General features: G+C 37.3%; 1 long non-coding RNA gene across 1 annotated transcript; it reads left to right on the top strand.

The window, feature by feature from the left end:
* The first annotated feature begins 619 nt into the window (after positions 1-619).
* Positions 620-9,402, top strand: LOC121372461. Its single transcript, XR_005957933.1, has 5 exons — positions 620-727; positions 3,206-3,353; positions 6,205-6,306; positions 7,320-7,375; positions 9,320-9,402. It is a non-coding gene; the product is annotated as an uncharacterized LOC121372461 (long non-coding RNA).
* The last annotated feature ends 3,946 nt before the right edge of the window (positions 9,403-13,348 follow it).

A 13,348-nucleotide genomic window follows, 5' to 3' on the forward strand; every position in this document is an offset into this window, starting at 1 on the left:
GTAGAAATATTTTATTAGTCGGAAACATCTTACAATGCAGCAAAAGTCGGAAATATCCCTTTAAGAAAAACGGGCTTCGTAAATGCGGCCCAATGTGTTTAATTAAAGGGACAGTCCTGAGTTTACAACGATTGTAAAATGTTTCCGACCAATAGAGCCTTCTCAATATGGTAACATACAAATTAAATACATTTTCTTATTTAAAATATCAGTGTCTGTATTTACAAGGTGTGTGTTGTTGTCCTAATGCATGTGGTAGCCCTGACCGGAGTTTACCTCCCAATAATTTCATACGTACGAAAACATATATATCACGAATTAAAGTAAAAAAATAAGTGCTACAAACATTAGTATACGACCGCAAACACATTCGATATACAGACACTGGTATTCTAGACAAGAAAATGTATTTATTATGAAATAGTAGTCGCCAACAAGGCTCTTTTATCGCAAAAGTCTTACAATGGCTGCAAACTCAGGGGTCCATTTAAATGGCTTTGCAGTGCTATTTAATTTTGCTGGTATTATTGCGGATATGGATAATTTAATTTGCACTACAGTATACCTTTGTATCCTGAACTACAGCTGATATTCCCATCCGGATTTTACACATTTAAAATGATATACTACATGACACAACATCTGTCAATTCTTAGCACCGTGAACGGTTAAAAGCTGCTTACATGTTGGAGTAAATCAGATTGTTCTAACCAGACACACCACAGAGGTAAGCGGTTGGCGTTATAGATTTATTTTTTTACAATACTAGACATTTGTACTTTGACAGTTGATTACTAAATGCGTCCTTTTAATTGCGAAGTGTCTGGTGTTGAAAATTCATAAATTAAATAGAGACATCATCTTAATTAATTGTTTAAATATGACCGTTCATTAAAATATAACTTTATTTAATGGCTTAGTATATCAGGATAAAATCTGAAATGATAATCTATTTTCAATGTTTATATATATATATATATATATATATATATATATATGCGTATGCGTATGCGTATGCGTATATGTATATGTATGTGTATGTGTATGTGTATATGTATGTATGTATGTATGTATGTATGTATATATATATATATATATATATATATTTATATATATATATATATATATATATATATATATATATATATATATATATATAATAGATTGTAGGTTTAAACAAAGTACTCTGTTCAAATAACATCATTTGGCTTAATTCTGGATCTTTCCCGGAGTGTTTCATCAAATAGCACCCTTCCAGATGCATAATGGACATAGTAATATTAATCAGTGTCATTAATTGTACAAATAAGGTAAATGAATACACGGTTAAATTCCGACACCTGCTCTGGGTTTCATGGTAGCCACGGCAACCATTTTGAAAAAAAATGGCTGCCATAGCAATAACTTGAGAAATATGCGATGTCCCTATATCTAAAATTATGTCCTTGGGCATGATCTCACCTTTTGCCAATTTTGTGTGGGTGCGTTTTTATGTTTATTTTTTAAGTTTTTATGTTCGTTTAAAATGCTTTTGTTTTTTACTTTATGTGTGTGTATGTGTGTGGGGCGGAGGGGGGGGGGGGGTCTTTTTTTTTCGTCGGTTAGCAAGGTGTTCTAATGGATTGTTTTGTTTCTTTTCTGGGGTGTTTTTGTTTTAATAGCAGAGCCTCTTTACGGTTCCGCGGGACCTGTAGCACATAATAACAGAGGGTCCCCCATCCCAGGATATATATTTTACAACCCCCTCGGGGAAACGGGAAAATGGACCTGGGGGAAATAAATGTATACATCACCGTGGGTCCCCCCGAAGCGCGGGTCCCCGTAGTACGTGCTATATGTACTACAGTGAAACCCCTCAATACCGGACATCCATGGGTCCAAGTAAAATGTCCGGTTTTAAGAGGTGTCCGGTTTTCAGGGGTCTGCCTGGACGGAAATACCTTCCGTTCTCCATAAAATAGGGAAAGTGTTAAAGTGTTTTAAAACAAGAACAACAAGAATATGTTGAAAAATGGTGCATTTATGAGCATTTAGAAAAATAAAAACATCCATGGGAGTAATATTGAATAAAAAGTACATTAAAAAGTCCACAAATTGCCATTCAATCGATAAATCAGCCTACGTTGAGAAACGTATCCATCGATGTCTGTTGTCTTTCACATCTGTGTTTAACAATGGTTGCCTGCGTTAAACTCTAATTCCTGTACATGCAATACGAAACGTTCATCTTTCTGTATTGCAAAGTCCTTTAAAATCTGAAGCATGTTCAACACGTCAGGATAGCTGAAATCGTTTCCCGGAACAGATACATCTTGTTCGGATTCGTTGTCGCTTCCGTCATTGGGTATTTCGTCCTCACGGAAGTTGGCCACTAGTTCTCTCTCCCACTCGTTTGTGCAGTCTTCAATCGGCACGTCATCGTCGAAGCTGGTCAAGATGTCAGTGTCCACGTCGGCAGTGACGAGTTCGCGTGCTAGTCGTGATAACGGAATGTCTTTATTTCGCTAAACAAACGTTTAAAAAAAACCCAACACATTCACACAATAGGAAGGCAGCAAATTAAATTCCCTGTTATTTGTGTCAATCTTTGAAGCAAATCATGAGACATGTTTGTGAAGGATCACATTTAAGACCTTAAAACACACTCGTAACTTAATAAAGACATCTAACACAAACCCGGACTCCGCTAATGTTAACCATAATTACAACACAATCAATGTGTTTACAGTAGTTAACTCCATACCAAAGCTTGCGATCAGTCCTTTTAATTGTTTATTGTCAAGTTGCTAATCTTGCCTGCTGAGCGGTACCTGTACTGTATGCAGCGGTGATTACACTGATAACAGCGATCTCGAGCATGTGCATATTGCACTAGCCATCGGTGTTCACAGACAGGTGGGCGCCATATTGATTGTAATCGGTTTGATCGTCCGGTTTTCAGGGGTAGGATTTACACTAAGTTGACACATTGGGACCGAATTGTTTGTCCGGTGTTCAGTTTAGAGGGGTTTCCGGTTTAGAGGGGTAAAATATAGTGTTAAAAGATGTGTAAATCACGGGACCGCGGAAAACGTCCGGTTTTGAGGGGATTCCGGTTTAGAGGTGGTCCGGTGTTGAGGGGTTTCACTGTACTAGAATAAACCGGCTCTGTTTAACAGCACAATTGTTATATAATATTTACAGTATATGCATTCCATTATTATAGATGAAGCTGTTCTTACTTCTGTTGATATTCACCTGTGTTGCCTGGCAACAGTCTGACGCTATGCAACATATATTTCGATTGCCAAGCTGGATGGACCGCCTAGGTTCCATTAGAAGATTCGGCCCAATAATCATATCGAAAAGAGCAGGTAATCGACAAGATACCCGTCATACTACAATAGTTTAATTTCATTCAGCTTTGATAGCAAACGATTATTAAAGGGACATTCCTGAGTTTGCTACAATGTTTAAGTTGTTATCGACCAACAAAGACTTTCTGACGACTGTAATTACATATGAAATATATTTTTCTGGATAAAATTTTAGTGGCTGTATATTAAATGTGTTTCTGATCGTTCTAATATTTGTACTAGGTTAAATGTCATTTTATTTCCTAAAAATATGTTTTCGTACGTACGAAATTATTTGAAGACAAAATCCAGTTTGGGTTTCTTACAAATGTTAAGAGGACCAGAAAAACATTGAATATATATACCCTGATATTGTAAACAAGGAAATATAGTTAATATGTAAGTTTAATTGTAGAAATATTTTTGTTAATTTTTCTTTGTGCCAAATACACGCAGCAATATTCTTTATGCAGTTGGTTAATTTTGATGACTATGAAATGCACGTGCACTTATTGCTGTGTATAATTATCACTTAATGGGACATTCCTGAGTTTGCAGCATTGTAAGATGTTTTTGACTAATAAAATATTTCTACAATTAAACGTACATGTTAAATATATGTTCTTGTTTAGAATATCAATGTCTGTATATTCAATGTGTTTCTGGTCGTCTTAATATTTGTAAGAAGTCCAAACTAGATTTGGTCTTCAAATAATTTCGTACGCACGAAACAAATATAGTTTAGAAAATAAAATGAAATTTAACCTAGTACAAATATTAGAACGATCAGAATCACGTTTAATATACAGCCTCTAATATTTTATGCAGAAAAATATATTGATATGTAATTACAATCGTTAAAAAAGTGTCTTTTAGTCAATGACATCAAAAAATGGCAGCAAATTCAGGAATGTCCCTTTAATGTAACGTCACGTGGTATTCCGTCTGAGATCATAGTGGACTGATCTATGTTTTTGTCAACCCATAAATCACGCTTTTGCACTATTTCCTGTGTAAAGCGTAGAATCCTCTTAGTATTGACCAATAATTAAATTTCTGTTACATTCATTAAAATTTAACATCATTCCATTGGTCCAGCCGTAGCAATGCGAGTTTGTTCATTTATCAATGAACGTAAAAACAGAAACAATTATAACGTCGTCAGGGAATGCCATATCAAATGACGTCGCTTATAGGGGATAAGTAATTCTTGACGCGTAAGTCTGGATTTGTAATCGGTGTAACCTGTAAAATAAACATCAGTGTCATGGGAAAAATAAAATAAATCTGGGGAAATTCCAGACGAGGCAAGTGCTGTCTACGTCATTGACTTAGCCTATTAGTTATGCGGTTTTTTGACAGGCGTACGGGATTGTACTCCCCTCCAAAATCTGTATTTCCCTCGGCTGCGCCTGAATCCCGTACGCCTGTCAAAAACTTGCGTAACGAATTTATTACCTTTCAGATCTTTGTTTTATAATGAAACTAAAATTATACTAATAAACAAACTTTTAAATAAAGTACACACACATTTTGAGTTTGAGTTTTATAACATCCTCAAGATATATTGGATTTGTTTTTTGTTAACAAATAACTATGCAAGGCATTACTGTTTTTTTTTGTGTTAGCTGTTTGGGTATTAAGAGTGTCAACAAGGATTCCGGGTGGTTTTAGCTTGAACTCATTTCGAACCCTGTGTTTCGCAAAGAGAAACAACTCTTAGCGCCTTATTATCTTGATTGTTTAAAACGTTTATGATTATGTTGTAATCGTATTGGGAAAGTAATATTGAAAACCCACAGCCGAACAATTATATGTGTCGTGTTGTATTAACTTGTAGAACCTGTTTGAAAAGCATGTCAATTTATTACTTATACTATGTTCGTGATAATTAGCCCAAGTTCTAACACGGTAACTGATTACGCAATGCTATATTCTAGCATTAGCTTTTAATACGCGAAAAATTACAATTTAGCACATTGTTTGGCCAAAGTTGCTTAAGAAATCTTCAAATAAACAATAAAAATTCAATTTTACCGAATTGTGGTATTCCCATTCAAAATGAATTCAAGACTTTTAACAAAGTTAATCAATGAGGAGTTTTGGAGAAAATTTCGTCGGTCTCATCCGCAGTTTGTATTTTCGTACAACCAGTCGAGCAAGTCAACTGGCAAATTTTGTATTTTCCCGCAAATCCTGTATTTTCTCACAAATGACACGGTACTTGTGGTATGCACTGGCTATTGACCAATCAGAACGCATGAAATTGATCTAAACGGTAATAATATGTCGTCTTTTATCATATGCGGACGTACATGCTGGTTTTACAGTCATAAATTGAGTTTTACCGACAACGGATTTCAATGGCAGATGTCGTATGTGTTGTGAGACCTAAATATGGTTAGTTTGTGGGTTTAAAAAAAAAAAAATTCTTTGTTCCATAAAACATCATATCGGTCTCATCACAGTACCATAAAGGCACAGACTTTTTTGAGTGGATTTATTGAATTAGAATGGATATAACTATGTTGTATTTGACCATTTGCGGACGTTAATGCTGGTCCGAAAATGGTTAAATACAACATAGACCTATCCTCTAATCACTAAAATTATTAATACTGCTGCTGACGCTGTCATTGTAACTAAAAATGATGGTGATGGTTGTGGTGGTGATGATGATCATGATAAGCAACAATATATCCTCTCTCTCTCTCTCTCTCTCTCTCTCTCTCTCTCTCTCTCTCTCTCTCTCTCTCTCTCTCTCTCTCTCTCTCTCTCTCTCTCTCTCTCTCGCTCTCTCTCGCTCTCGCTCTCGCTCTCTCCAGAATATTCAGACAGCAGTGAAATTTTCATTCTGTTCTTGGGACAGAACTCGACACAGATCAGGACGGATATCTGGACGAGACAGAGTTAGAAAAACACACCAATGAGCGAGACATTCTAGATTTCATAGATGCTTTAGATGAAAACGGTAAGCATTAAGTGTATAGAATGTATTAGACAGTCTATTAGGCACGGCGGGAGCAAGTAGACATGGTGGGGGGTGGGGGTGGGTGGGGCGATTGAGATCGAGGGCTCAAAGCAAAATGTCTAGGGGTTTCAGTGGTGTGCTCCGCCCTAAATAAAATTTTGAAAACTAGATGTCCTGAAATGCAATTTTCTGCCTTAATATTTTCTACCAGTATTACTTTTAATTCAGAATTATTGGTGGGCTAGAGACCCCCCCCCCCCCCCACCTGCTCCGCTGTGCCATTCTATATGAGGAATGAAGGTATAAAAATTATTAAACGTCTTGAGAATGCCACTCAGAGAATCGTATGATTAAAAAAACAAAACAAAAAAAACAAAACAAAAAACAACAACACCATAATATTTTAAAAATAAAAATGGGATTTCATGTCTCGAAAGGACTATTATTTTAAAAAAAAAAATCATGACTTTTTAGATGAAAACGGTCAGAACCATGGACGTCAGGAAGGAAATGTTTTATTTAACAACGCACTCAACACATTTTATTTACGGTTATATGGCGTCGAACATATGGCTAAGGACTACACAGATATAGAGAGAGGAAACCCACTGTCGCTACTTCATGGACTACTCTTTTCGATTAGCAGCAAGGGATATTTTACATGCACCATCCCACAGACAGGATAGCACATACCACGGCCTTTGATGTACCAGTCTTGGTGCACTGGCTGGAGCGAGAAGTAGCCCAATGGGCCCACTGAGGAGGATAGATCCTAAAGCGACCGCGCATCAAGCGAGCGCTTTACCACTGGGCTACGTCTCGCCCCCCCCCCCCCCCCCCCCCCCCCCCCCCCCCCCCCCCCCCCCCCTCCAATGTTCGTCAGATGCGGGTAAAAAGCAGAAATGCGATTATTTTAAGATCTTTGGTTACCCGTAGATTTAGCGTGTCTGGAAAAAATATGATGATGATGATGATGTGATGATGATGATGATATATTATTTTATTTCCACCAGGTGATGATCTCCTATCTGTTGATGAATTTAATGACAAGTAGTAATCAGTAAATCAGGTAACTATATCAGTTCAAGATTTTGCAATTACTTGTTTTCTGATTATTGGCAATAAGAATCAGACTGTTGTCGAACTATAGGCATACTTTATTATTAAAAAAACAATCGTATTACAATATCAGCAACAAGTAATGTAGATTTTCTACTTATAACAACATACTTTGATTAACTATTAAGTAAACATAAATGCAGTTGTATTATGAACCTATAGTTAGCGGGGGAAGAGGGGTGCAGTGTCCCGAGCACTCATTGTTTTGAGAAATCCTCTTTTAATTAAAGGGGCATTCCTGAGTTTGCTGCACTTTTTAAGATGTTGTCGACTAACAGTAAATATTGTTTTATTTAACGACGCCACTAGAGCACGTTGATTTTTTTTATCTTATTATCGGCTATTGGACGTGAAACGTATGGTCATTCTGACACTGTTTTTTAGAGGAAACCCGCTGTCGCCACATAGACTACACTTTTACGACCGGCAGCAAGGGATCTTTTATGTGCGCTTCCAACAGGCAGGATAGCACAAACCATGGCCTTTGTTGAACCAGTAAATTTCATTTTATTTTCTAAAATAATTTTGTTTCGAACGTACGAATTTATTTGAAGACAAAATCCAGTTTGGGCTTCTTACAAATATTAAGATGACCAGAAACACATTCACCAGAGACACTGATATTCTAAACAAGAAAATATATTTAATATGTAAGTTTAATCGTAGAAACATTTTATTACTCGGAAACATCTTACAATGCAGCAAACTCAGGAATGCCCCTTTAAGAAGCCATTTTGGCTTTATACTGCACATCATTTAGTTTAGACAAGGTGCAGCCCTCATTTCATGTTGTTTTGTAAATATAGAGACGTTTTCTTTGATCGAAAACTATTTAAAACCAAAGTATGATATCCATGACGTACATTGGGCCTAATGTAATGTTTGTTATAAAATATCAGAGAATCGGGTATCATTACAATATACCCATTGACGTTTTGTACCAAATGGTTAAATCCAACCAAATCCCTTACAACGAACACAGTATAATCATATCAAATATTTTTTACAGCCATAAACGCAAGTATCATAAATACATAGTAACAAGCGTATCGTTGCCATAAATTGAACATTTTCTTTTTATTCCGTAACAATAAATGTGGATCGTTGTTTGTATGTTTGTGTTTAAGGTTTAAAATATACGTTGTAATGTAACGGTCCAAGGTGCAGCATTCTGACAAGTAACGGAACACTAAGGACATGAGTTCGTGTCCCAGCCTGGAGTTCATGTGGTGTATTTACAAAATGAAAACCAATTCTCATTAAAACCATCCATTTGGTATAAGAATGGTCTGTGAACGAACAAAAGACAGGCAGTATATCCAAGGCCGTATTAACCGGCTTAGTGATTAATCCATCGGCCGTAAGGCTGGAAGATACTAGGTTCGCACCCCGGAATCGGCTTCCACCCAGAGCGAGATTTAACGGCTCAACGGAGAGTTGTAAGGTCAATACAGCAACTTGTTTCTTACTGACCACTAACAGCTATTGTATCGTTATTGTAGCAAAATGGTATTTAATAATCAAGATTGGCCTCGGTGGTGCAGTGGTTAAGCCATCGGACTACAGGCTGGTAGGTACAGTGTTCGCAGCCCGGTACTGGCTCCAACCCAGAGAGTGTTCTTAAGGGCTCAGTGGGTAGGTGTAAGGCCACTACACCCTCTTCCCTCTCACTAACCACTAACCAACTAATAACTAATCCACTGTCCTGGACAGACAGCCCAGATAGCTGAGGTGTGTGTGCCCATGGCAGAGTGCTTGAACCTTAAGTGGATATAAGCACGAAAATAAATTGAAATGATTGAGGGAGTCGTATTTTATTACAAGACGTAGATTATTATTTATGAATATTAATTTGCATTAACATCAGTGTTGCTTTACGTCTTCTTGTTTTCAGATTGTGCCAATGTTAAACAGATGAAGCAGATATTCTAAAACGGTCAGCAGTGTATACATAGAATAAAACAATTTTAAACAAAATGTGTTCATGTATCGATTAATAACTAATCCACTGTCCTGGACAGACAGCCCAGATAGCTGAGGTGTGTGTGCCCATGGCAGAGTGCTTGAACCTTAAGTGGATATAAGCACGAAAATAAATTGAAATGATTGAGGGAGTCGTATTTTATTACAAGACGTAGATTATTATTTATGAATATTAATTTGCATTAACATCAGTGTTGCTTTACGTCTTCTTGTTTTCAGATTGTGCCAATGTTAAACAAATGAAGCAGATATTCTAAAACGGTCAGCAGTGTATACATAGAATAAAACAATTTTAAACAAAATGTGTTCATGTATCGATTGCGTTGTAGGAAAATCAAAATAGAGGAATAGAATGTCAGCGGCTATTCATTGAATATTTCAAAATCTCCCTCCAAGACTTTTGATTGGAAGCATTATTTGGAAGTCTTCAAAAAGCAACAAAGTGCTAGCAACCGAGTAAGAGCGGCTCTTGGAGATTCGTGCCGGGCATTCTACCGATCCGAATCACAACTTGCTGGACCAAATAAATACATTATAAGGCCTTATTTTATTGATGTGTTTGTTCATGGTGGGATTGTTTTGGTGGAAATTTGTTGGGTTTTTTTTTTTCATTTTGAGTGTCTTAGCAGCTAGCGAGTGTGTTCGCCATTTTTTGTTCGCTTGTATTTTGACAATAACACAGGCCCGTAAGAACAACATCTGGAATAGGAGAGATGGGGTAGGGGCACAAGCTCTAGTGGAGTGGGATAGTCTCAGGAGGTGGGGAGAGAGGGGGGTGGTTGGGGCGCACTAGCCCTTTTTTCATTTATATAGAATAGGACAAAAACAAAATGTATATTCCCCCAACTCCCGCCCCTACAAGACCGTAACCAACAGAAAAAAGTCTACATACATAATTTCCTATTGGGGTTTGTAATATTTTACATCTGTGGTTGAATCAGTATAAGAAATAGTTCGATGTACATATATTTATCTCAAACGTGCATAGTCGGTCGGGCAGATAGGCACAAATATCTACCGCCCACAGATGATTTTGACAGGCAAAAGCTGGACGGGACGGCAGTATTCCGAACACTTGTATTAATAAACAGTCAATATTATAGGTAGTACTAAACTAAATAACTGACGGCTGGGTCAAAGTTCGAGGTGCACCCAACTTTTGAGAAGTGAACACCACAAGTCCTGTGATTGGTGATAAATGTGAGTGTGCTGATTGTAAAAAAAAGTTTCATCTGGGCAAAAAATGTATACAATTTTATTTCATCTAGTACTACTGTCAAGTAGCCTTGTGCTTGAAACATGTATGGGGTACCTGTTAAAAAAGTACTCAAATTTTGTGCGGGACTAGGGTAGTCATAGACGCTACCCGTTATCTCAGAAATGAGCAGCTTGACTACCAATGTTTTTCTGATTCACTTTAAGGGTGAGGGGTGGTAGTATTTATATCTGTGGCGTTTATGTCGATTCATAGGCTGCAGAGTTTTAGTCACATGTTACTATTGTCGTCTATGGGATTTGATTTGGTAGTATACACCCTATAAAGGTCATGTGTGTCAAAGTCACAATAACACAAAAATAACACAAAACCCCATAATTAAGGATTGTCCACGATTAATGAGTTATATTTTTTTAAATCAAATATCTCCACACACACACACACACACACAGAGAGAGAGAGAGAGAGAGAGAGAGAGAGAGAGAGAGAGAGAGAGAGAGAGAGAGAGAGAGAGAGAGAGAGAGAGAGAGAGAGAGAGAGAGAGAGAGAGAGAGAGAGAGAGAGAGAGAGAGATACATAATCATATTGCCAAGTCGAAAAGATAAATTTGTTAATACTATATTTAAAATCAGTATACGGTACACCAACCCTGGCATGAGGCAAATCCAAAACAGACTTGGCAGCAGAATCTGCCTTTTTTTTTACCCCTGATACCAACATGGCTGGGCACTCAACACAATATAACATCTTTATTGGCAATAGATAAAAAGACACACTTTGGTATCACCATCCCAATTAAGGGATGGTCCAGCTTCATATTGCGCAAAGCTCGGAGACACGAAAATGAGTCGATAAAAATAATAAATTTGGATGCACTAGAATCCTTTATTTCTTCCAAGGCTTTAATGACTGCCGAAACTTCAGCACCAAAGATCGATGTCGAGTCAGGCAGTCTCATGGAAAGTATTGTGTCTGATGGAAACACTGTAGCACAAGCCACAGAATTCCCATCCCGTGATCCATCTGTATACACAGGTATGTAATCACGGTACCTGTCTTGAATTTCCATGAACAATTGTTTATATACCACAGAATCTGTACGATCTTTCTTGAGATGCGCAAGATAAAACACAATTTTATGTGGTGTAATACACCAAGGTGGTAAAACTAAATATGAAGGAGTTTCCAAAGTGTCAGCTAAATCAATGTTGGAAAGCGACAAAAACCGCTTAATGCGAAGACCAAATGTACGAATAGCATTTGGACTTGCATCAAACAACTTCATATATTTGTTGTCAAACACGGCATCATGTGCAGGCTGTTTTGGTAAAGATTTAATCTTGGTAGCATACTGCAGAGAAAGCTTTGCACGTCTAGCACCCAAACAAGGTTCACGTGCATCAACGTACAAGCTCTCTACAACCCATACACAATGCATCCATAATCAAGTTTTGACCTCACAAGAGATCGATACAGACGGAGCATAACCTTGCGGTCTGCTCCCCATTCCGTATTACCAATAACTTTTAAAATATTAAGAGCTTTTAAGACACACACACACACACACACACACACACACACACACACACACACACACACACACATACACACACATATATACACACATATATATATATATATATATATATATATATATATATATATATATATATATATATATATATATATATACATATACATATATATATATACATACATATATATGTATGTATGTATGTATGTATGTATGTATGTATGTATGTATGTATGTATGTATGTATGTATGTATGTATGTATGTATGTATATATATATATATATATATATATATATATAGATTAGCTAGCTAGCTAGATAGATAGATAGATAGATTCAGGTATTTTCGTTTAATTCGTGCAAAGATCAGCCTGCTCCCTTACAAAATTGGGATCCCGTACACCTATTGTATATACCATAAGTGTACGGGCTCCCATTTTTGTAAGGGGGCAGGCTGATTTTCGCACGAATTAAACAAAAATTCTCGAATCTAGATAACAGTTATTCACATTAGCTTTACTGCCAAACAGCTATGTATAGTTACAAACTAATCACTGCGTATTTTTACATGGATTACAGCTAATAGTGTGGTTAGAACAATGGAAAAACACGGTGAAAACGTTTCAGGTTATCTCATTTTTCCTGAATGTCTATCGCTACTGCCCGAATTTAAAGATTTGCTCCCTATCTCGTACGCTTATAATATATATATATATATATATATATATATATATATATACTCTTCAAAAGAAACGCAAAACCACATTGTCGTAACATTTGGAGAATTGATTTAATTATTGAATGGTGAGTCCGATAATTACCAAATGTTGCAGGATTGTTCACAATTCACTCTAGTCCATTGTGAGTAACTGATAGGACACACCACCAAGGTCAAGGTCATCTGGAGTCAATACCGGGTGTGGCCTCCGCGTGTGTTGACAACTGCCTGGCACCGCCTGCCCATTGAAGCAACCAGAGTACGGATGACGTCCCGGGGGATGGTGGCCCACTCGGCCTGCAAGGCTGCTGCCAGCTCGGGCAGGGTCTGGGGCTGTGGTTGACGCTGTCGGAGGCGTCGGTCCAACTCGTCCCATAGATGCTCAATTGGGTTCAAATCCGGTGATATCGATGGCCAAGGAAGGACATTAATGTTGTTGTTCTGTAGGAAAGCCGTTGTGAGACGTGCTGTG

Source organism: Gigantopelta aegis, chromosome 4 (genome assembly GCF_016097555.1).
Source record: "Gigantopelta aegis isolate Gae_Host chromosome 4, Gae_host_genome, whole genome shotgun sequence".
Lineage (NCBI taxonomy): Eukaryota > Metazoa > Mollusca > Gastropoda > Neomphalida > Peltospiridae > Gigantopelta > Gigantopelta aegis.